Below are 25347 nucleotides of genomic sequence, written 5' to 3'. Positions count from 1 at the left end.
GGGTACTAGCCTCCATAGTATCCAAGACATCTTCAAGGAGCGATACCTCAGAAAGGCTGCGTCCAACATTAAGGAACCCATCACCCATGCCTTCTTCTCATTGTTACTGTTGGGAAGGAAATACAGAAGCCTGAAGGTTCACACTCAGTGATTCATGAAAAGCTTCTTCCCTTTTGCCATCTGATTTCTAAATGGACATTGAACCCATGACCTACCTAACTACTTTTTTATTTGTTTTTTTTTTAACTACTTACTTTAATTAACTATTTAATAGACACATATATATACTTAATATAGTTCAGTTGTTTTTCCATATTTATTTATTGTGTATTTCATTGTACTGGTGCTGTAAAGTTAACAAATTTCACGACATATGCCAGTGATATTAAACCTGATTCTGATAATAGAGGTATAGCAGTAGAGGGTAATGTAGAATCAGTTTGAATTGCCATCAAGAATCACAGGGGAAGAGCGCATAGGTAGTAGTATTTTATAGACCTCCCAAATTGTGACCTCTTGGCTGTACAGAGCATAAATGGTGAAATGGCTAGGGCACTTTCAAGGGAGATTTTAGTTTACATATCAGTTGGACAAACCAAATTGTCAATAATATTATAAAAGACAAATTAATGGAGTGTGTCGGGGTTTACTTCTTAGAGCAGTATGCTATGTAACCTACCTAGGAGCAGGTTATTTTACATTTGGTGACGAGAGATGAGAAAGGATTAATAAGAGGTATGTGGTTAAAGATCCCCCTGGGAGGTAGTGACCTAAATATGATAGATGATAAGGCCAGATGGTCTGCATCCCAGAGTGCTTAAGGAAGTAGCCCAAGAAATAGTGGATGCATTAGTGATAATTTTTCAAAACTCTTTAGATTCTGGATTAGTTCCTGAGGATTAGAGGGTGGCTAATGTAACCCCACTTTTTAAAACAGGAGGGAGAGAGAAACTGGGGAATTATAGACTAGTTAGCCTGACATCGGTGGTGGGGAAAATGCTAGAGTCAGTTATCAAAGATGTGATAACAGCACATTTGGAAAGCGGTGAAATCATCGGACAAAGTCAGTATGGATTTGTGAAAGGATAATCATGTCTGATGAATCTTATAGAATTTTTTGAGGATGTAACTAGTAGAGTGGATAGGGGAGAGCCAGTGGATGTGGTATATTTAGATTTTCAAAAGGCTTTTGACAAGGTACCACACAGGAGATTAGTGTGCAAACTTAAAGCACACAGTATTGGGGGTATGGTATTGATGTGGATAGAGAATTGGTTGGCAGACAGGAAGCAAAGAGTGTGAATAAACGGGACCTTTTCAGAATGGCAGGCAGTGACTAGTGGGGTACCACAAGGCTCAGTGCTGGGACCCCAGTTGTTTACAATATATATATTAATGATTTAGATGAGGGAATTAAATGCAGCATCTCCAAGTTTACAGATGACACAAAGCTGGGTGGCAGTGTTAGCTGTGAGGAGGATGCTAAGAGGATGCAGGGTGACTTGGATAGGTTAGGTGAGTGGGAAAATTCATGGCAGATGCAATTTAATGTGGATAAATGTGAGGTTGTCCACTTTTGGTGGCAAGAACAGGAAAACAGATTATTATCTGAATGGTGGCCGATTAGGAAAAGGGAAGGTGCAACGAGACCTGGGTGTCATTGTACAGCAGTCATTGAAAGTGGGCATGCAGGTACAGCAGGCGGTGAAAAAGGCAAATGGTGTGTTGGCATTCATAGCAAGAGGATTCGAGTATAGGAGCAGGGAGGTTCTACTGCAGTTGTACAAGGCTTTGGTGAGACCACACCTGGAGTATTGTGTGCAGTTTTGGTCCCCTAATCTGAGGAAAGACATTCTTGCCATAGAGGGAGTACAAAGAATGTTCACCCGATTGATTCCTGGGATGGCAAGACTTTCATATGAAGAAAGACTGGATCGACTAGGCTTATACTTGCTGGAATTTAGAAGATTGAGGGGGGATCTTATTGAAACGTATAAAATTCTAAAGGGATTGGACAGGCTAGATGCAGGAAGATTGTTTCTGATGTTGGGGAAGTCCAGAACAAGGGGTCACAGTTTAAGGATAAAGGGGAAGCCTTTTAGGACGGAGATGAGGAAAAACTTCTTCACACAGAGAGTAGTGAATCTGTGGAATTCTCTGCCACAGGAAACAGTTGAGGTCGGTTCATTGACTATATTTAAGAGGAAGTTAGATATGGCCTTTGAACTAAAGGGATCAGGGGTTATGGAGAGAAAGCAGGTACAGGGTTCTGAGTTGGATGATCAGCCATGATCATACTGAATGGCAGTGCAGGCTCAAAGGGCCAAATGGCCTACTCCTGCACCTATTTTCTATGTTCCTATAGATGTAGATTGAGAATGAACACTACAGGGTCAAAAACTGCTATCTTCTGTTGGACAATTAAATGGTATGAATGTGGAGCTCTCTAAAGAAGACCAGAAAATAAGATAAGCGATGGTTGAGTACCTGAACTGGAAAATATTCAAGTACTGTAGCTGGTCCATAACACTCAGCCAGAACTTATCTGAATTAGAAAGGGGAAAGAAGCACAATTACTGGTAAACAAATTAGGCAAAAATCACATTAAGTTGATCAGTAGGGATACAAATCGGCAAGGGCCATGACAGGCTAAAGACATAGGTGCATAGGAAGGGGGACATTAATTTTTGACAGAAAATTTGCATGTAATATCAAAAGACTTCCTCTGGACTTTTAGAGAATAAGCCTGGTCAATTATTGGGAGAACGCTGCAAGTATCATGAGATTACAGATGGGCTAACTTCAGTTGAATGGAGAAACTTGTAAAAACCCCAATTACAAGGGATACAGTTTTAGACAAACCCATAGGGTTAAAGATGGATAAGTCACCAGGACCCCATGATTTTCACCCATGGTTTACAAAGGAATGGCTGCAGAGATGGTGGACCCATTGATTTAAATTCTTTAAAACTTGCTAAGTTCTGAGAGACCACCAGATAATTGGTAAACTGCCAATGTGAATTCCTTTTTCAATCAGTAAACAAGGCAGGTGGTGAGAAACTCTTGGGACAGTTAGTTGATTGTTTTCCAAGAAATTTGAGATTGATTTCTTGTTATTGTAGAACAACATTTTGTGTGTGTGTTACCTCCTGAATTATTTTAAACATCGTTTTATTTGAAAGCATTTTTGGTCAGCAAATGCCAGGCAAGGGGCAGCATTGAAAATTATTGCATGGTCATAATAATTAAGCTTTCTGTCAGTTTAAGATAGTGTGAAATAAATATCATTGCCTTGATATATATTAACAGTTAAAAATATTGTGACAGGATCTAAGTGTCACGTTTCCTTCTCCAATAAGACTGATATTCTTTGATTTTTCAGCATGTAGATGGTGAAAGGACTATTAAATGCAGCCAATTTGGGGGAAGCTGCGAAGGTCAATATTGAATAATGATGTGCATACGTAAAGGCTTGACAAGTGTAATCAGAGTTGTACATTTAATTTTAGCATGCATATCAATTTATAACTGTGTTTTGAATTGGATATGGTGTCCTTTAAAGGCCATTAACATGATTAAGACAGGAAAGTGAATGATATCACAGTGTGTGAAATGCCATAAAATCTGTTGCATAGTTTAGCTGTGAGACACTATTGGACCAGACAGCCAAACAAGTTGTCATGCCATAACAGGAAAAAAATCATAAACAAGATTAAGGCTGGTAGTAGAGTTTAGCACTCTCAGTGCAATAGCCATTAACAGATACTGAGAGTGGTTGTCAGGAGACATTCTCAGTTTCATTTGCCCCATGGGTTGAATTTCAGAAGTAGAAAATAAATCTGTTTGTGTTCAACATGTTCTTGCTTTCGCACAAAAAGAACACTTCACACCAGTTGAGCTGAGCATTTTGACAGAAGTATGAAAAGACCTGATGATGAGCGATTTGACAGCATAGGCTGGCCCAAATTTTGTGGTTAAAGTAGTGGGTATTATCAATGCTCATCATTATTAGAATATGATATTAAATTCCCCCAACTTTCAGGGCTCATAGAAAAATCAGGAGCTTGGTTAGTTCATCGCCCTGTTTCTCAAAAACTAGAACAGTTGCTTTACCTTGCCATCTCCTTTAGTCAGCTTCGAGACACTTGCCTCAATGTAATGTTGTCACAATTAATAGATATCTACACACTAACCTTGCCAGGCTTCATTCAGCATGAGTAAAGTTTTTAACAGCTTAATTACTAACAATTAACCTCTCTGTTCCTGAAATTGACTCTTACAGGTGTGGAGTCTTACTCCTTTGGATCTCAGTTACTTCCAGACTTTAAAAATAAGACTAAATTAAACATTTTTCAGGCTGCTTTCACTTTATCCCTGTTAATCTCATTTGTTTTTCTCCAGCGATATGAGCAGAAGACTTGATCTGCATTCTGCATTGCTCAAGGTGCCGGTCTTGAACAAGAGGTTGAAATCTGCCTCTGTTTTCTCAGGTGGGTATCAGTTTCCCAATACTTTACCAAGGATGAATGAGGGGCTGTCCCTGGTGTGCCATCAAATTTTATCCCTTAGTTGGTATCACAAATTAAAAATGGTTTGTTTGCATTTCTTTCTGTGAGGAGATGTTGAGAGAAAATTATGGGTGTGTTTCCAGAACTGACAACGCTTCAAAGCAAAACTTTGTAAGGTAGCAAACACAAACTGCTTGAGGGACTCAACAGGTCAGGCAACATCCGTGGAAGCAAAGGATTCGATAGGTTTCTGGCTGAAACCCTTTGTTAGGACTCATGCCAGGTCTTCACTCAAAACATTGACCCTTTGCCTCCACAGATGCTGCCTGACCTGCTGATCCCTCAGGCAGCTCGTATTTTGTTCCCCGCCAAATCCTAGTATCTTCACTCTGTTGTCTAAAATTGGATGATGTCATTTCTGGGTTTATGAAAGTTATTAGAATGTATAGTTTTGTATATTTTTATTTCCTTTTGCTATTTCTCATTTTCATACATGATTTTCTATTTAATTAAGTATTCTAACTTGTATTTCTCGGTTCAGACCCAAGATACATCATCAATGATTACTCTCACTGTTAAGGAGATGCATAGTTGCTGTCCCTGATGTACAATTTTCTCCAAATACTGTATAATTTTTATTCATAAAGACTGACAATCTGTGCATGTCTTTTCATTCAGTGTTGTTCACTCTCTGTGGTGTCATCAAGTTCATACGTACAGTCTGCAAAACACCAATTTCACTCATGGGGCTTTTCTGGACAATAAGCTTTCAAGTGTTTGTGGGTCCATTACTCAAGACCCAGTCCTTCCATGTCAAATGGAAGCAAGACCTTAAATTGGAATTCTTCCCCACAAAGTCCTAGATTATGGTTTATTTCCCCAGTGCTCCAAGATTCAATGTGTTTCTTAGGTTGTACTTCTACAGTGTGGAGTAAGCCTGGAGTTCACTTATGGGCATCTTTCTGTATGGGGAGGCCAATAAGTTCACTGAGTTGATGATCTTCCAGCTCTACATGATGTTTGACTCCATGTTGGTGTAGTTCCAGGCCTACTGTGATGGTTGCCGCACTGTACAGGTTATGCCTGGGTTATAAGTGTTCTACTATTGGACAGCCAACATATGCAGATGAGTATTTGGTAGATTGGCAGTTTGGATTTGCTGGCTGCTGCAGGGCAGAAGCCATCTCTGCCTTTTCTTCCACCTGCCACCCGCCATCCCTCTTAGGGTCTGATGAGTCAAGGCAGGCAGAGCTGAGAGCTAAGCAGGTTCACTTCATTCACTCACTTGTGATAGTTCAAATTATGAACAGTTCTCTAGAACTGAACCCTGTTATAAGCTGGGGATGCAAGAGACAACAGTCTGGAACCTGGAGCAACGCACAAGATGCTGGAAGAACTTTGTGCATCAGGCAGTATCTGCAGAGGGAAATAGACTGTTGACATTTTAGGTTGCGACTTTTGGCCTGTAGAGGGACTAGAGAGGAGAAGGCCAGTAGAAAGGGATAACAGGAGCTTGCAAGTGATAGGTGGATCCAAGTAAGGAGGGGTAATAGGCGGATGGGGGAGGGAAGAATAGAAATAGCACAGAGGCTGGGTGGTTTTAGTGGGAGAAAATAAAAAGCTGCAGATGATGGAAAAGGTAAAGTGTGGAACCAAATAAGGGAGGTGGGGTGGGCAGATGAAAGCAGTAGGGGGATGGGACCCAGAGGAAAGAGTGTGTAGGAGGGGAAAAATGGGGAGTTAGGGATGGCAGGTGTGGGTGGAGGAAAAACTAGATAGAGAGATCTTAAAATAAAGGAGCAAAATTAAACTATTCAGCCCATCAAGTCTGAATCCACTATTCAATCTTGGCTGATTATTTTTTCAACTTCATTCCCCTACCTTCTTCCCACAATCCTAAATCCCTGACAATTCAAGGACTGCCTTCAATAAAACCTACACAGTCTACACAGCTTCCTGTGGCAACAATTCCATTGATGCTATCTACTGGCTGAAGAAATTCCTCATCACTTCAGTTTTAAAAGGATATTCCTTTATTTCTAGGTTGGGTCCTAGACTCCTGCTAATGGAAGCATCTGCTCCACAACCATTCTATATAGAAGAGAGAAAAAAAGTGAGGGAGAACAGCTTTCCTAAAATTGGAAAGTTCAGTGTTAACGCTATCAAGTTGTAGACTACTCAGGTGGAATATAAGGCACCGTTCTTCTAGTTTGTGTTTAGCCCTGCCCTGGCAGTGGAGGAGACTGAGGATAGACATGTCAGTATGGGAATGGGGAGGGGAATTAACATTTCTAGCAACCAGGAGCTCCAGAAGCCCATGGCTGACAGATTACTTGGCAAAGCTGTCAGCTAGTCCGCATTTGGTCTTACTAATGCTGAGGAGGCCTGGAGACTGTTTCTAATGGCTTCATAGAAATTGACCCGAATTAGTGTTGCTGAATGTACTACACCATAGTGGCAGTGCTTTGTACTGTACAACTGAAATTTAGGTTTGAAGTTTGAAGGCAGAGTAGAAATTGCTGTTATGTCTAGACACTGTGTTTGGTACTACCAAAACAAGATGTCTTTCTGGAGCAAAAAAAACACTTAAGTTTATTACAAGGACATCTGAGGACTAAAGGCTTGGTGCCTTTTCACCTGTCAGAATATCTGGAACACAGATTTGGAAAGGTAAATGTTTTGGGTTGAAAGTGAGTAAGTTAGGATTCTGAAGTTAAAATTTATAAAACCTGAAGGAAGACACTTGGTAAATTGCAAAATTGTTTTGTATTGTCACTTGTACTAAAGTAGAGTGAAAAAAGTCATTTTGCGTGCCGTCCGTAGAGATAATTTCATCACATCATTGCATTGAGTCAGTACAAGGGAAAACAATAACAGAATGCAGAATAAAGTGCAACAGGTGCAGGGAGAGTGCAGTGCAGGATAACAATAAAATACAAGGCCATATCATGGTACATTGTAAGGTCAAGAGTCCATTTATAGTAACAAGTGGACCATTCAATAGTTTTATAACAATGGGATAGAAGCTGTCCTTGAGCCTGGTTGTACATGGTCTTACGCTTTTGTATTGTCTGCCCTCTGGGAGGGCGAGAAGAAAGAATGTCTGGGATAGGTGACTGAGCAGACTCGATTGGCAAAATAGCCTAATTCAGTTCCTATGTCCTATAGTCCTTGATTATGTTGGCTGCTTTACCAAGAGAATGAGAAAGATAGACAGTCCATGGAGGAGACACGGAGAGGAAGCTGCTTTCCATGATGTGCTGCCCACAAGTCTTTGTTGTTTCTTGTAGCCACAGGCAGTGCAGTTGCCACATCCAGCCATGATGTTTCCAAATAATGTTTTTTTTTCAATAATACATTAATTTAAATAGAATAGTGAGGGCCAAAGGGGACTTGCCAAATTTCTTTAACCTCTTGAGGAAGAGGAGGCACTGGTGAGCAACGTTCCCTCTAAGGTGTGGCGTGCACACATCTTTTGCTACTAGCGCACGAAGGAATTTAAACTGCGCACAAAACATTGTCATCCTCTACCTCGCTGGCACGTGTAAATGTATCTCACAAATGTCGCATATTTGGCATGCTGTCATACAGTATGTGAGAAAGGAGACTCATTGGTGTGTATTATTTTATTTATTTTAAACAGTGAACGACAAACTGGACTTAGTAGTTTATTATCCTTAGAATAGCTTCTGGATTACTTCAGCTTAAAAATTCAGTGCACACATATTGTCTGTCACCGGGCAAATAATTGGAGGCACAAGATTTTTGTGCACATTGGTTATTACAAGTTCGAGGGAACATTGCTGGTGAGCTTTCTTGGCTGTGGTGCCGGACAAGCCATTAATTATGCCCACTCCCAGAACCTTAAAATTCTCTACCCTCTTGACCGCTGATGTAGATAGGAACATGAGCACTAACTACCACCGCCCCCGCCCCCCCCACCACCTTTCTGAAGTCATTGACCAGACATTTCGTTGTGCTGACATCAAGGTAAAGGATGTCATGACACCATGTCACTAGGTTCTCTATCTCCTTCTTGTACTCTGACCCATCATTGTTTGAGATACAGCCCACTACAGTGGTATCATCTGCCAACTTATATATTGAGTTAGAATCTGGCCATGGAGTCATGAGGAAAGTATGCGGCTGAGGATGCAGCCTCGTGGGAAACGAGTTTTGAGGATAAACTTGGCCTGCTTGAACCAATCCACCACCTGGTCTTAATGAAACCAAAATGAAAAGCAGTTGACTGATCTGCTAAATGAGGCCATCTGTTTGTACTTTGATTCTATTTTTAGCCATAGATCTTTGGAAACTTGGCAGGTGAAATAGGCAGGAAACTACTGAGGCGAGTGCACATCTAGCATAGATGGTGTCCCTAAAAAGTGCAGAAAGCCCCAGAGTGACCCAGAATGATCTAACTCATTCCTGAGGCCAGCTATTTGAAGTTTCCAGCAACTGTCAGATGACCTGACTCCAAGCAACCACCATCTGATGCCAGAAAAGCACCCCTTTTCTCAACCCAACCATCAGTGTAATCATAAACTTAGCCAACATCCTCAGTTCAAATAGAACAATCTTTTCTAATTGTCCACTGCATCTGCCTGAACACAAACCATCTCAGCTGCCATTTTGCACAGAAGACAGTCATGTCTAATAGACCTCCTGCCTGTTAATTGTACTGTGTAAGGGCCAGATTTAGCGTGGGCAGGGAATTGAGAAGCCTCATTAGTTAAAGAACTAGAGAATATTTGGATAACCTATTCTAATTAAATAACTCACTACAGACATTAAAACATTTTCTTTCTTAGTGATTTTTCTTAATTATTTACCTCTAATCTATGTTACAGTTCCTCTTTCCAGTGGAAATAATTTCCCTTTGCCCACTGCAACCAAACACTAGAGGTCCCATTATTATGCTGATACATGTTATTAATTATAACAGTTACTCAAACATGACTAATCTGCTCACAAAAGAGGGCAGCAGAGAATGAACAATAAGTCCTTAGTTTGAAGTCACTGAATCAAGGCATATTTAATTCCTTTAGCCTTGTACTACAAGTTCTCTTTTCTTAATAAAAGCTGCACAACTCTTAAAACTCCATCAAGGATCAACTTTATTCACCATATTCATTCACATGTATTGGCCGGTGCATGGTATGCAATGAAAATAACAACATTCAATAATTATAAAGAACTATACTAAAATAATATGAGAGGTTAAAGTACAGATATGGAATAAAATGTACATAAATACATGGTATTATAGTTCCTATATTTTTAGAAAATGTGTATGCCTTTTCAACATGTCATATGCAGATTTAGATTTATTAATATATTGAAAAATAGATGCATTTCTGAATAGTTCAGTGAAGGAAGTGTGATAGATGTTGCTTTTAATTTGCAGATTAATTGCCCTCCTCTAATTGACTTTCCAGCAGCTAATTTGGACAAATGACAGGCTCATTCTTTTTGCTATTTACTTTAGTAGACTGATGGTTCTTAATTTTGAGCTTTAAGTGAAGCAGTCTGAACTGCAAAAGTTGCAGTACTTTGCACAATTCATCTCCATCCCATCCGCAAAACAATGCTCCACTGGTGAACGTTGTTAATGGAGGTGGTACAATGCACCGGCATTTAAAGTGCCTGTATTGATTTGTTCTACTATCTATGCCTACAATTAGGAGGATATTGCAGGCATGGCTCATTTTCAATTGGATTTATTAAATGCTCTTTCATGCTTTGACCCATTTTCATGTCCTTACCTTTCAAGACGCTCTGATAATCATTTGTAACATTACACATTTTTGACCACAATAATGTGATCAGCATTATCTCTCTATATTAGCACCAAATATTGGGGACTGCATTAGAAGCTGGTGCTTTGCATCAGATCTTTCATGTCACATTAGAAAGAATTAACCCGGGAAACCCAACCACACAGATATCCAAAAATGCCAAAAACACATACCATTCAAAAAGGAAGAGGAACAAGAATACAGTTGAGACTTGTAATAAAAAATGTTGTGATAAAGATAAACTCTTGATCAGAAGAAAGGAATTACCTCCCTGAAACTCTTCATCTCCCTTTGCTCTACGAGATGTTTCATGTACCTTGTGACTAAATTGTTGGTCAGCTATACCAACAATTGGGTCAAAACTTGCAATCCTCCAATTACACAGGAGCTTTGCAGAATTAAACTGGATTCTTACGTAAATTTTATGCTGACACCATTGTTCACTATAATGGAGTCACACAATCATACAGAACAGAAGCAGACTCCTTGCCCAACTAGTTCATATCAACTAAGATATCCATCTAGTTCCATATGCCTGTTTTTAGACCACATCCCTCAAGCATTTTCTATCTATGTACAGGACAGTGCAAAAGTCTGAGGCACATATAGATAGATATAGCTAGGGCACAATACTGTATTTATCAATGTGGAGTGGAGAGTGAGTTTATAAATCTGGTGGGAGCACAGAACTTTTGGAATGATGAAGATGGAGCGTTGCTGGAGGGTTGTGGGACAGATAGTAGAGGAATGCTAGGGGTGGAGGGTGGTGTGGGTGCAGACACATCCAGCCCAGAGCAAGGTCATTTTATTCCAAACAATTGGTTTATTGATCACTATAGAGTGTCTTTCTGGTGCTTCCCAGTCCCTCCTCCCTCTCTTCCCCTTTCCCAGCCTCTCACTGCCCATTTCCTACTCTCAGTCCAAAATAGAGACCTATATCAGAATCAGGTTTATCTACTCGCATCGTGAAATTCTTTTTGTGACAGCAGCACAGTGTAATACATAAAATTACTGAGTCCCACCACCAGACTTGTATAGAAGCAGACAGACAGTCAGACGTACTTTATTGATCCTGAGGAAAATTGGGTTTCGTTATAGTCGCACCAAGAATAGTGTAGAAATATAGCAATATAAAACCATAAATAATTAAATAATAAGTTAATCATGCCAAGTGGAAATAAGTCCAGGACCAGCCTATTAGCTCAGGGTGTCTGACACTCTGAGGGAGGAGTTGTAAAGTTTGATGGCCACAGGTAGGAATGACTTCCTATGACGCTCAGTGTTACATCTCAGTGGAATGAGTCTCTGGCTGAACATACTCCTGTGCCTAACCAGTACATTATGGAGTGGATGGGAGACATTGTCCAAGATGGCATACAACTTGGACATCATCCTTGGCTCATTGGCCGGCTCTCCTAACAGCACTGGACTCAGCAATGAGAAAGCCACCTGTCTTAAACAATAAACATCTAGGGTCGGTGTGATTTGGGTCCAAACAAACAGGAAAGTTGGGCTGTTTCAATTAATGGAACCCTGATTTGAGCAAATGCTGTGTAAGTACTGCAAATACACAATTAGCAGAAGGCAAAAAGAAACAAATCGTATACTCATACAATTACAAAGAAAGTATATCTACTAATTTCAGCTTTTAAAATAGTTATTAAGAGGAAAAGGAAAAGAAAAAGAAAATGGCTGATTACAATTAAACCAGTCCAAATGTGCACATTGTTGCAGCTCGTATTTTCCAAAAGTTGGGTGTGTCCCTTACTCATGCTGCTGAATTCTCATCACCAGTCACCGGTAGAATTTCCCATCTTAGACTCCTTCGACTCACAGAGCACTCCTTGCAATTGCATCATCCCATCAGATCAAATCCCACTGCTGTCTCTCCCGATCTTCTCTTCTTCCCATCTCCCACCAAAAAGACCATGAGCCCCACCAATGTCTGTCACAAATCTCTCTCTACCCAGCTTTCTCTAGAACCTTCTCTCAATTTCACTACCCTGATTGGCTGACATAACATTCCTAAGTTGAACATTACAGCCCCTTATCTTTAACTGAAACCCAAACACTATCAGCAGGACACACACTGCTTCCACAGAAAGCTACTAAATAAATACCCTACCGCATTAGCAGTAAAAATCTTGACCAGGGCATTACATTCTCCCCTCATCAAAAATAGGCATGTCCTCATTACTTCAAAATTTATCAAACCATTATTAATAACACAGAACTTCATGATTTCAGGACCTCTAACCCATTTGTAAATGGTAGTAACATATTTCACTATGGGGATTGACACAACACTCTGTTTCCCAGTGCATCATATGCCATCCTATCTGGGGGTTTCCTGACTCTCTGAGACCTTTTTATCTCATCTTCAGTTTCTTCAGACTTGGGCGCTCCTTGGGACATTTCCTATCTTTTTGGGGATGTGCCCCCCCCATACATTTTATGCCTTCTGGCAACTCAGCTCCACCTGTCACCTGACTGAGCTCAGCTTCATTTCCAATTACATTGGAGCCCAGCTTCCCTTCACTGTCTAGCATCGTGTCGACATGTCTGCTCCTAGTCTTCCCCACTACATCTGAGTCAGGGTTGGGAGATTCAGGAATCTCTTCATTAATTCTTGAGGAGTTTGAATAGGGAAAAGTATACCACACCCCCATTTCCTCATCCTCTGAGTCCGTACAGCATTCAGTGCTTGGGTCCTTCTTAAGTGTAGGATCCATGTCAGGCTCTGGATCAACACGTACCTCCTGCCCTAGGGGTAAAAGGTGGTTCCAATGGAGAATCTTGACAGGGCCATTCCCATCTTCTGGCTTCACCCAGAAAACTGGCACATTTGGCATCTGGGCTCTCCACTTACATAATGCATAGACACCCAGTGGTCAACCAGCTTATACTTCACTGGTAGTCCCAAATTCCTTATTAAAACTCTTTCTCCAGGCTTCAGTTGAGAGAACTGAACCTTTTGTTCATATCTCCTTTTGTTTCTTTGATTTTGCTTGATAGCAGAAAGCTAGGACGTAACAATGATGGGTTTGGGGTCGGTGTACCACACAGTTTCTCACTTATGCTCATCATCCTGCTTAGGAGGAACTTGCACCTTCTCAAAAACAGCTCTGAACACCAGGTAAACAGACAAGGTTTTCAAGAAATTCTCTCATTTTCTCTTCTTGCAGGCTCCTGTGAGCCTTCTCACAATGGGAGTATTTGTTCCCATAATAATGGATGCTTCACCCTTTTCAACTGAGTCTGGACAGACGGCCACTAATGTATCAAGTGCCTCAGCTGCTCCAACATCTGCTTTTGAAAACTCCAGCTTCAACAACAAGTATCCATCATATGAGTAGTCATCAGTACTAAGGTCCCAAATCTTTTGGGCACTGAGTGGTGTCAATGGTAAATGCGTCAAATACAAGTTGTAAAAAGATCTATAGAGTAACCAGAGAACCTATGTTAAGTATGGCTCTTGCATAAGTACCCTCAATCTGTGTGGATACACCAGAGCTTGGCCCCACTAAGCCTTCAGGAACTGGATTTTGCACTTTAGTGTTTTCCTTGATGCATTGTTTCCCCTGAGATGCCAGGCTACTCCCTTACTGTGTTTCTCCAAAGTTTCCCAACTTCCTTATCTAAGTTATCGCTGGGTTACTTTCCAAAGGTTTCCCTGTCCTTTCATTGAGATAAATCAATTAAGGATGGAGCAAGTAATAAAGGGCGTGACGTGATTGCTTTAAGCATCCATACGTCCCATAAGACGCATCTTCCTCCCTCGTTTGTTGAGCTGATCAGAGAAGTAAGAGAGGAGGAAAAGATGATTGGGAGGCCTCCGTCAGCAGGGTAAAGTCCTCAGTTGTAGCCTCTATTGCTGAAGCAACCCTTTATGTCACACAAGCTGAGGTGAGGCAGGATATAGTGAAAAACTTGCAAGCTGAGCTATCTCGGTTGATGCTGGTTAGTGCTGACACCAAGCGTGATAAGTCCAATAAGAAGTTGGACCCACCGGTAGGACGTACTAAGCAGAGGGCTAACTAGCCTTCTCCCTGTAACCTTTAACGCCCTTACTAATCAACCTCCACTTTAAATATACCCAATGACTTTGCCTCCATAGCCTTTTGTGGCAATGAATTCCACAGACTGGCCACCCTCTGGCTAAAGAAATTTCTCCTCGGGATGTGCTTCTATTATGAGGCTATGCCATCGAGCCTTTGAAACGTCCATGCTCACCACAGTTGTAACAGAAAATACCACTCACTTCCCTCAACACGACACCCCTGTCAGCAGCAGCCCTCTGCTTAGTACGTCCTACCGGTGGGTCCAGCTTCTTATTGGACTTATCACACTTGGTGTCAGCACTAACCAGCATCAACCGAGATAGCTCGGCTTGCAAGTTTTTCACTATATCCTGCCTCACCTCAGCTTGTGTGACATAAAGGGTTGCTTCAGCAATAGAGGCTACAACTGAGGACTTTACCCTGCTGACGGAGGCCTCCCAATCATCTTTTCCTCCTCTCTTACTTCTCTGATCAGCTCAACAAACAAGGGAGGAAGATGGGTCTTATGAGACATATGGATGCTTAAAGCAATCACGTCATGCCCTTCATTACTTGCTCCATCTTTAATTGATTTATCTCAGCCAATTAAAAAGCCCCTTTACAGCGCCAACAATGCAGCTGGCTCTCTAGTCGGAAAATGTAGGCAAAAAGTTTCTCCTCTTTTTCCTGGAATGTGTGCCTGAACCCAATCATAAGCTCCTCTGGGCTGTCCGTCGTGCCAAAAATGCTTCCTAATGCTTGCATGTAGCCAGCAGACATGACCAATGGGTTCTCTGCCTTTACAGACCTCACCAACTCAGCAGTTGAACTTTTTAGACTCTCTACCAGTTGCTGTCTTTTCATATTATCTGAGCACTGCCACTCATCCAGTAACTGAGATGTCTGCTGTGCCCAAGTCGGGGGTGGGCTTGACTCCAGAGAACATCCTCAGCCTACAATAACTTTGACTCTCCGCCAGTGCACTTTGGCATTTATCTACCAGTGATATAATTACCAAAACGAACTGAAGATTTTCACCTCCTGTTGAAGGACCTTTCACATCAGACAACTCCTTTCCCTCACTTCGCAGAATCGAGAACAACTTGTCTTTAAAGTCTTCACCCTCAGCTGCAAGAAACTTGTCTTTAAATTCTTCTCCTTTGGCTACATTCCCCCTTCTTGAAAACTATGGGTGGCCCATGGTCCCACCTCTCTAGGTGTCCGTACCCTATTAGGCAGCGCAATTTTAGTCACATCACTGCTAATCTGGATTAACATGACATCCTTACCCGTCGATTGATCAAACCACCATTCAACTTGCATAACTTTCCCCAATACTTTGACTGAACTTAGCACTCTAACCTGGGTTGCAATATCCATCCCACTCAGAACACAAGCACTAGTTGTGGGTAATCTCTTTGAATTGCACCAAAAATTAATCCCTGCGGCGTTCACAATCAAGTACCTTAATCACTTACACCGAAACCAGTTTAAACATGGGCTTAAACACACAAACTACTTAATCATTTCTTATAGCAATTACACAGCATTCAGCAAATTGACGAACAATAGCCCCCACAATAAAGCCCCCTCACTGGGCTCATATAGAAACTTGGCTCATTATCCAGCTCTACTAACAGTCACTGCACTCAATGGTGAGATGGCTACCTTTCTTAAACAATATGCGTCTAGGGTCAGTATGATTTGGGTCCAACCAAACAGGAAAGTTGGGATGTTTTGATTAAAGGAACCCCAATTTTGGTGAATACCGTGTAAGTATTGCCCATACACAATTATCTGTCAGCAAGAAATAACAGATCATACACCACATACTTCTATAAAGAAAGTGTATTTACTAATTTCAGCTTTATTAAACATTTATTAAGAGGAAAAGAAAAAAGAAAAAAAAACAAAAGGCCCCATTACAATTAAACCATTCTAAATGTGCACATTGTTGGAGCTCATATCTTCCAAACGCTGGGTATGATCGTTACTCACAGCACTGAACTCTCATCACCAATCACCAGTAGAACTTCCCATCTTGGATTCCTTTGACCTGCAAAGCACCCCTTGCATTCACGTCTTCTGTCAGGTCGAATCCTATGATGGTCTCTCCCAATCTTCTCTCTCCATCTCCCGCCAAAAAGCATCTCCACCCACATTCCTAAGTTGAAGATCATAGCCCTTTATCTTTAACCAAAACAAACGCTATCAAAAGGACACACTGCTACTGTAGAAAGCTACTAAATGAAATTCCCTACTGCATTAGTAGTAAAAATCTTAACCAAGGCATTATATTACTACAGTACTGTGTAAAGGTCTTAGGCACCCTAGCTCTATATACTGTATATGCCTAAATCTTTTGCACAGTACTGTACTTGTCCAAGTGTCTTTTAAATGTTGATAATGTACCTGCCTCAGCTACTTTCTCTGGCAGCTAATTCCACAAAGATACCACCTTAGTGTTTTTTTTAAACTTGACTCACAAGTTTCTGGTAAATCTTTCCTTTCTAATCTTAAACATTTGTCTTCTAGTTTTGGATCTCCCAACAACCTTGGGGGAAATTATCTGCATTCACCCTGTCTATACCTGTTGTGTTGTCACAGTTCTCTATTAAGATCACCCCTCATTCTCCTACTCTCTAAGCCTGCTCAGCCTCTCGACATCAGGAATGTTTGTTGGATTGGATGCTGGCCTGTGTAGTGCTAGCTGTAAGACTGGGGTTCAATTCTGTAAGGCATTGGTATGTTCTTCCCATGACCATTTGTGTATCCTCTGGGTGCTCTGGTTTCCTCCTACATCCCAAAGACGTACCCATTAGGTTATTAAGGCATTAGGGTTTGTGGGCATGTGTTATTGGTGCCCTACACAAATCCCACTGATTTGATTTGATGGAAGGGATGCATTTCACTGTACATATGACAAATAAATCTAATCTTTCATCTTTCTTTCTTCCTACTGTTCTATAGGCTTCCCACTTGGTGGGGATACTGAACCATTGTTGGATTAGTGAAGCAAAGTGTTTCATGTAAAAGACTCCACCCAAATGATCTGTTATTAACTAAATGCACTCACTGTTTTACAATGTCATAATGATACTTTAACCATGCTTCTTAAAATACATATGAAGCTTATAAGAAACACTTTGCATCAATATAGATTCTCTGGTGATGGTGGTGAAACAATATATTCAATCAATGGTATTTATATACTATTATTATATTTTATATATTATTATATAAATAATAGTATATATACTATTATTTAAGTGGATTTTGTGCAACAGCCTGAGCTTCTGCAAAGTGTCAGTCTGAGAAGCTCATCGGATAATTTTAGACCTTTTTAAAACTAAATATCAAGTAGTGATTAAGCTCCATTAATAATACTGGGAGGTGGACACTAACAGAGCCCGTTACAGCAATTCGGGATCAGTACATAATTCCCAATGTGGGAATCTAACTTCCTTCTGGGAATAAAGCTATTTACTGTAAATTAAATAAGGAATGCTTAAGGGAGTCTTTTGCAACAAAAACAAGTTGTATAAATTAAGCTTATAGAGGGTTGAGAAAGTTAAAGATAAATTGCAAAACATGACATGCAACTTGAGACTTTTTATTGTAGTTTAGAAAATATAGAGGATCTTAATTTAATCCTGGACAATTCTGGATCATCTTCCATAATTCCATTTAGTATTCCAAAAGTTGCATCATTTCAATTGAAACAATAATGTAAACCAGTGGTTAAACTTTTGTCTTACCATCAGGTTATTAAGCATTTGACTTTATTTCTTATATCTTTCACATACATGAGGAACAAAATTCTTTAGGTTACATCTCCGTCTAAATGTGCAATGTGCAATCAGAGTAATTTATAATAATTTATAATAAATAGAACAGTCAATGTAACATAGAAATACACTCAAATCGGTGCGAGCTAATCAGTCTGATGGCCTGGTGGAAGAAGCTGTCCCAGAGACTGTTGGTCCTGGCTTTTATGCTGCTGTACCATTTCCCTGATGGTAGCAGTTGGAACAGTTTGTGGTTGGGGTGACTCGGGTCCCCAATGATCCTTTGGGTCCTTTTTTCACACCTCTTTTTGTAAATGTCCTGAATCATGGGAAGTTCACATCAACAGATGTGCCAGGCTGTCCGCACCACTCTCTGCAGAATCCTGTGATTAAGGGAGGTACAGCTCCCATTCAGCCAGTTAGGATGATCTCAATTGTGCCCCTGTAGAAAGTTCTTAAGATTTGGGGGCCCATACCAAACATCCTCAACTGTCTGAGGTGAAAGAGGCACTGTTGTGCCTTTTTCACCACACAGCTGGTGTGTACAGACCACGTGAGGTACTTGGTGATGTGGATGCTGAGGAACTTAAAGCTGTTTGCGCTCTCAACCCCAGATCCATTCATGTCAATAAGGGTTAGGACATCTCCATTCCTCCTGTAACCCACAACCAGCCCCTTTGTTTTTGCAACATTGGAAAGGTTGTTTTTTTTTGACACAACTGTGTCAGAGAGATGTTTTCTTCCTCGTAAACCACCTCACTATTGTTTGAGATGGCAATGGTGCTCCTGTAGAAGGTCTTGAGTATTTGGGGGCTCATGCCAAACAACTTCAGTCACCTGAGGTGGAAGAGGTTCTGTTGTGCTTTTTTTTTTGCCACAAAGCCGGTGTGTTCAGTCCAGGTGAGATCAGCGGTGATGTGTATACTGAAGAACTTGAAACCATTCACCCTCTCAACTGCAGACCCATTGATGTTGATCAGGATGAGCTTGTCTCTGTTCCTCCTGTAATCCACAATCTGCTCTTTTGTTCTTTGGACATTGAGGGAGAGGCTGATATCTTGGCGATGGATATCAGTTGTGGTATGAAGAGATGGATTAAAAAAAAACAAAGCAGCTGTACACATTGTGCTACACTTTGGGTTAGGTTGGAGTCTATTTGTTGTTTTAATGGGCTGAACATCTTGTGCAATCACTCAAGCATGACATACGCTCGTGAATTTACCAATAAAGTGGAGCCTTGGTCTGAAACTTCAACTGGCAAACAAGATGACTACCATTTCTGGAGATCCATATGGTAAAATGTTAAGAATTTTATTACTCCACTGGAGAGGGAGAGAGTGAGAGAGAAGGGCTGACATGTGAGAGAAGAGAAGCAGTTCATTTCTGATCTCCTCCAAGCACTGAAGAAATCTGATTGAACATCTAAACATGTGAATCTGCCACAGACGATCCCAAGGCTGTCTGCAAAAGAAGGACAGTTGGGCATGGGGCTGCCAATCCAAACCCATGAAACCCCAGAGTTACTGAAACACCAACAGAGGCTCTAGACATCTCATCCCTGGGAGAGGAAGGATATTTGAAGGTGGGCTACACTTGGGGACAACTTGAAAGTCTGGCCCAGGACAGAGTACTCTGGCCAGCTACTGCTGGCAGCCTATGCCCCAGCAGGGATGATAGGTTTAAGAATAAGAAGATCTAAGCATATCTTGTTACCAGTTCCAGTACTGCCCTAGACCGTTCTTTTTCCACACTCTCCTCTGGTCGCATCTCCCAATCCTTCTGACCCCATGCATCAACCCAGCTCCAATCTCTGATATGCTGACATCATCCATCTCAACTCCTTCTCTCTGACACTGAGTGGTCAGTCCTCAATACACTCAATACCACACCTCAGTGACTTCCAGGCTTGTCACGATGCTGAGCTCTTCTTCTGCCATCTCTATCTCCATGTCTATCTTGTTGACAAGGAATTTTTATTCCCTACTGATGACCATTGTGTGATTCTAGAACTCTCCCTTCTGGCCTCTTATCCAGTCTAGATCTTTTCACATCATACTGCCAACATTACATTGTCCACCTTGACTCTTCTACTCCTTCACTTACTCCAACATCTCCACCCACCAACCCCCACTGCTGAACGTGGCAGCACTTTGCTCACTTCAGATCAAACTTGACCTCATCATCAAACCAGCAGACATGCCTTTTGATAACCATGTGGAACAATCATTGTTCTAGGTCTTCTCCAGCACACCACCCCTTTGGCAACTTTGTTACATCAACAGCTGTGTTACTGCTGCACTGACATAGAACTCATCAATTTTATCAACCTTACCAACAACTTTCATCCTGCCCTCAAATTCACTTGGATTATCTTTGATATTTCTCTTCCTTCTCTGAATTCCTGCTCTACACCTCAGGAGACAGACTGGCAATCTGACATCTTCTGTAAACCCACCGACTCCTGCAGCTAATTTGGGTGTATCTCCTGCCACTTTGTCTTCTGTAAGGATGCCATCTTTTTTTCTCAATATCTCTACCTCTGCTGCATCTGTTCTCAACCCAAAGCCATCTACTCTACGGCTTCTGAAATGTCCTCCATCTTCCAGAAACATGTCTTCCCCTTGGCCACAGTTGGAATCCTACCATTCATTTCCTGTATGTCTGCTCTGACACCCATATCCCCTCCCCAGAAAGAACTGCAATGCTCTTGCTTGGTGCTCACCTTTCACCCCACTCCATTCAACACACATCATTCTCAGCCAATTTTGTTACCTCCAGCTTGATCCCAACACAGTCACATCTTCCTCTCTTCATTTTACTCCTTGACCCTCCCCCAAATTCTTTCTATTTCAGCAGCAACTATTATCTTTGTGATTCCCTGGTTCGCTTATCCGTCCTCACCCACCTCTTCCTACTCTTTGGCACTTCTGCTGTAACAATAGGAGATGTAACACCTCCACCCTTCCCACTACCCAATGATATAAACAGACCTTCCAAGTGAGTCAGAGGTTGACCCTCACCTCTTCCAACATGCATGTGGTGCTCATGATGTGGCCCCTCTACACAGGGGAAACTAAGAATAAATTAGCTAAAGAAAAGATTAGCTTTATTTATCACATGTACATTGGAACATACAGTGAAGTGTGGTGTTTGGGTCAACAGCTAACAGTGCATAATGCACTAACACTAACTATTTTGGAATGTGGAAGGAAACCAGAGCACCTGGAGGAAACATGCAGTCACGGGGATAGCGTACAAATTCTTTCTGGACACCGGTATGAATTGAACCATGTTCGTAGAGCTGGTGCTGTGAAGAGTTATATTAATTGCTACGCTACCATGTCGCCCCAGGCAATGGTTTTGCAAAGCAACTTTCAGTTTGCAACAGCCATCTCAAATTTCTGGCTGAATGTCATTCCTTCCCCCCACCCATCCCACTGCCATACAAACCGGACTGTCCTCAGCCTTTTCCATTGCCAAGGTGAGGCCAAATGCAAATTCAAAAAACAACACCTCTTACTCTGGGTAATTTATAACCCAATGGTATAAAGATTGAATTTTCCCATTTTGGACAATGCACACTCGCCTGTCCTTCTAGTTTTCTGTTTTTGTTCACCTTTCCCATCCTCCTTCCCCAAAGTGGTTCCTTCCTCATTTGATTTCACATATACTTACCAGCTGCCGTATCCTGCTACATACTGGTGTTCCTTCCTCTTCCCCTCAGTCCCGATGCAAAGTTTCAACCCAAATTGTTGAATTGCACTTTTTGCCTCCACAGATGCTGCTTGACCTGAGCTTTTCCAGCACTCTTGTTTGTTTTTGTTCCAGTTTCAGCATCTGTCTCTCCTGTCCAGAAGGTGTGTGCCCATGCTGGTTAGTGCCTGGCGAAACAATGAGTTTATAACCATCATTATGCTCAGGCAGTCCAGGGATGGGAGATAAATATAGGCCTCAATAGCAGCTCTCAGAGTCTAAAAGAGAATTTGAATGTTTTATTTGATCTCCGTGTGGGACTCTTTATCTTATTTGGTGCACTGAGGAAAACTCTTTGAAGAGAACTTGTCATTCATTTAAAAATGATAGCTGTAGCATTAAGTCTGTCAATAAGTGGCAGTTAACATTCTGACTCCTAACCTATCTGTAGTTTCCAATGTTCTGATTATTGAAATCTACTGAAAGTGTTCAAATAAACTAAATATTTTCCAGGAATAGTTCTTTATCACATAGTCGTAAAGGGGATTGATAAGGTGGGTTATAAGGACCTGACTATGAACATCAGAGAGGCACTGAGTGGGGTGGTGCCAGGGAAGGATTACTGCCCATGTTATGAATGATGTAGACAGGAAGAAGCCACTTGACTTATTCCATGCTCCAATTCTTTTTGAGCGCTTATCCAAATCCTTTCTGCAAATTCCCACTGAAGCTGCAATTGAATTTGGCAGTGCTGAGCAGGCACTAGGTTCTTACCCCAATCAATGTAAGTAGAGTCCTCTACTTCTGCTAGACAAGTTTCGCCTTTCTCAGAACCTTTCATGATTCTGCTTCCATCAATTTAAAATCAACTAGTGGAGTCACTGCCTCAAAGCATTGGTGACCTGGGATCAATCCTAACCTCCTTTCCTTTCAGCACAGAATTTGTACTTTCTTCCAGGTGTTCCACTGTCTTCCCATCTCCCAAACACATCAAGTAGAGAGTTAAGTAGCAATTGTGAATTGCCACAAATGCTTAGAACCTGTGGCAAGTTGATGGGAGAATGGAATGGGATTCAACATCATTATCATCATCATCATTGTGTGCCATGTCACTATGATTGTTCTTGGCAAATTTTTCTACAGAAGTGATTTGCCATTGCCTTCTTCTGGGCAGCAGCTTTACAAGATGGGTGACCCCAACCATTATCAATACACTTCAGAGATTGTCTGCATGGTGCCTGTCGCACCATCTGCTCATACGACTGTCCCCCACCTGCTCCCATGGCTTCATGTGGCCCTGATCAGGGGATGCTCAACAGCTGCTGCGCCTTGCCCACAGGTGACCTGAAGGCTAGCAGCTCCTTACACCTCCTTTGGTAGAGACGTATCTCCACCTTGCCAGACAGAAATGGGATTGATGATGGCGTCGTTAGTCTCTTGAGACCATGGATCTGCGCCTGGAAAGTCTTGCTTGAGTCTAAGTTGATAGAGCAGCATCTGTTGTGGCTGTAGAAGCTCACATGGGGTAACAGTCTCGGCTGCAGCGACTACATTTGAAGGTGCTGTCCTCCGGTGTTGTCTTGGTGCTGTTTTTTCGGCGAGTGAGCTTTTCTTCAGCAGTAAGTCTCAGCTTCTCTTCTCTTTTTTAGACCTCTGCGTAGTTCCAGCCTCCAGTGAGAATGGTCGCTTACAATGTCCTCCCACCTCTCGATGTTCATGTTCAGTGACTTCATGTCTCTCTTGCAGACATCTTTGAAACGAAGATGGGGCTGCCCTTGTGCTCTCTTGCCGGAGGCCAGTTCCCCATACAGCAGGTCTTTCGGGATCCTCCCATCTGACATGTGGTGCATGTGGCCTAGCCAGCAGAGACGGCGTTGTTGGAGCAGTGTGAAGAGGCTGGGTATTTGGGCGCGGGCCAGGACCTCATTGTAGGTAACTCAGTCAGTCCACTTGATGTCCAGGATGCGTCTCAGGCTGTGAAAGTGGAAGACATTGAGACGCTGCTCTTGTCTGAAGTAGAGGCTCCAGGTCTCGCTGCCATAAAGCAGTGTGCTGAGGACACAGGCGTGCATCGTCAGCTTTCTGTTCTCCCAGACTCTCTTTGTCAGCCTGGTGAATGTTGAGGCTGCTCATCCGATCCATCTGTTAATATTGAGGCCTAGGGAGAGACTGTCCGTGATGGTGGAGCCAAGGTATGTAAACTCATGAACTACCTCCAGCTCGTAGTTGTTGATGGTAATGGCAGGAGGGTGCATAACACCTTGGCCCAACACGTTGGTCTTCTTCAGGCTGATGGCCAAGCTGAAGTCTTGACAGGTTCGTGAGAAGCTGTCCATGAGGCACTGCAGTTGCTCTTCAGAGTGTGTTTCCAGTGCTGCATCATCTGCAAACAACATGTCCCTGATGAGTACTTCGCGAATCTTGGTTTTTGCCCTCAGCCAGGACAGACTGAACAGCCTCCTGTCCAATCTGGTGTGGAGGTAGACACCATCAGTTGATGTTCTTTGCATGACTGCAAAGAAGAGGCCAAGCAGGGTGGGGGTAAGCATACAGCCCTGCTTCACACTGCTGCGGATGCTGAAGGCCTCCGAAGAAGAGCTGTCAAACTGAATGACGCCCTTCATGTCCGTGTGGAATGATGGAACTATCCTGAATGGCTGAATAGGATTAATATATGGTGAAAATGGGCAGCTGCTGGATGACATTGACTTAGTTCCTGTATTATGGGACATTTGAATGTTTCTGCTCAAAGGAACCCTGCTTGTCCTTTTTCACTACAACTGAGGTCCCTTGGTCATTGTTTCAATCCAAGAAATATTTCCTGCACATTCTCCAAGGTCCTGGTAATCTTTCTCAAATCCAGAACTGAATACTCCAGCTGAACTCTAACTGGTATTTTGTTAATATTTAATTTAATTTCCCAGTTAGGTTCTCTGCAACTACTTTAAAAAAAAACAAGAGATCCTCTAATTTTTTTTACAGGCTTCAGGTTTTTCAGTTTCCTCTTCCATCTTCCATATGTCTATAGAAGCAAAGTTCAAAGTACAGTATATTTATTATCAAAGTATGTATGCTTTATACAACCTTGAGATTCGTCTCCTAACAGGCAGCCACAAACAAAGAAACTCAAAAGAACCCATTTAAAAATAAAAGAGAAGGCTTTTGAACACCCAATGTGCAGAGAGGAAGAAGAAACAAATCTTGCAAACAATAACCACAAGCAAATAGCGTTCTGAATTGAAATTGAAAGTGTGCATGTCGGGATTCCTCTGTTACTCACTCTTGAAAGGATTGAAAGGATTTTTGAGTTCTCACGATACGTAGAAAGCCGGAAAAGGTAGCATAAGTTCATAGACTGAGGCAAATGGTGAAAGGGACGTCACTCAAGTGAACTGGGAAATGTAGAAAAATTACTTACTTTTGTTGTTTTATAGAAAATGTATTTCTATTTTGAGGAAACAAAGCTTGGGGCAGATTAGCTATTAATACATTGAACAGCATGGCATGTCAGAGTGATCAA

General features: G+C 41.8%; 2 long non-coding RNA genes across 2 annotated transcripts in view; one reads left to right on the top strand and one right to left on the bottom strand.

Annotated features, from left to right (window-relative positions):
* The window catches only part of LOC132396657 (uncharacterized), a 103169-nt gene extending 98718 nt beyond the window's left edge, over positions 1-4451 (top strand). The window contains exon 3 of the long non-coding RNA XR_009513065.1: positions 4402-4451. This is a non-coding gene — a long non-coding RNA (uncharacterized LOC132396657). The remainder of the gene's footprint in view (positions 1-4401) is intronic.
* LOC132396656 (uncharacterized) overlaps positions 1-25347 on the bottom strand; it is a 201406-nt gene that overhangs the window by 135871 nt on the left and 40188 nt on the right. Inside the window, exon 2 of the long non-coding RNA XR_009513064.1 lies at positions 21810-22015. This is a non-coding gene — a long non-coding RNA (uncharacterized LOC132396656). The remainder of the gene's footprint in view (positions 1-21809; positions 22016-25347) is intronic.

This window comes from Hypanus sabinus, chromosome 7, assembly GCF_030144855.1.
Source record: "Hypanus sabinus isolate sHypSab1 chromosome 7, sHypSab1.hap1, whole genome shotgun sequence".
NCBI classification, from domain to species: Eukaryota; Metazoa; Chordata; class Chondrichthyes; order Myliobatiformes; family Dasyatidae; genus Hypanus; species Hypanus sabinus.
Note: the sequence above shows the minus strand (reverse complement) of the source record. Positions and strands in the feature narration are given on the sequence as shown.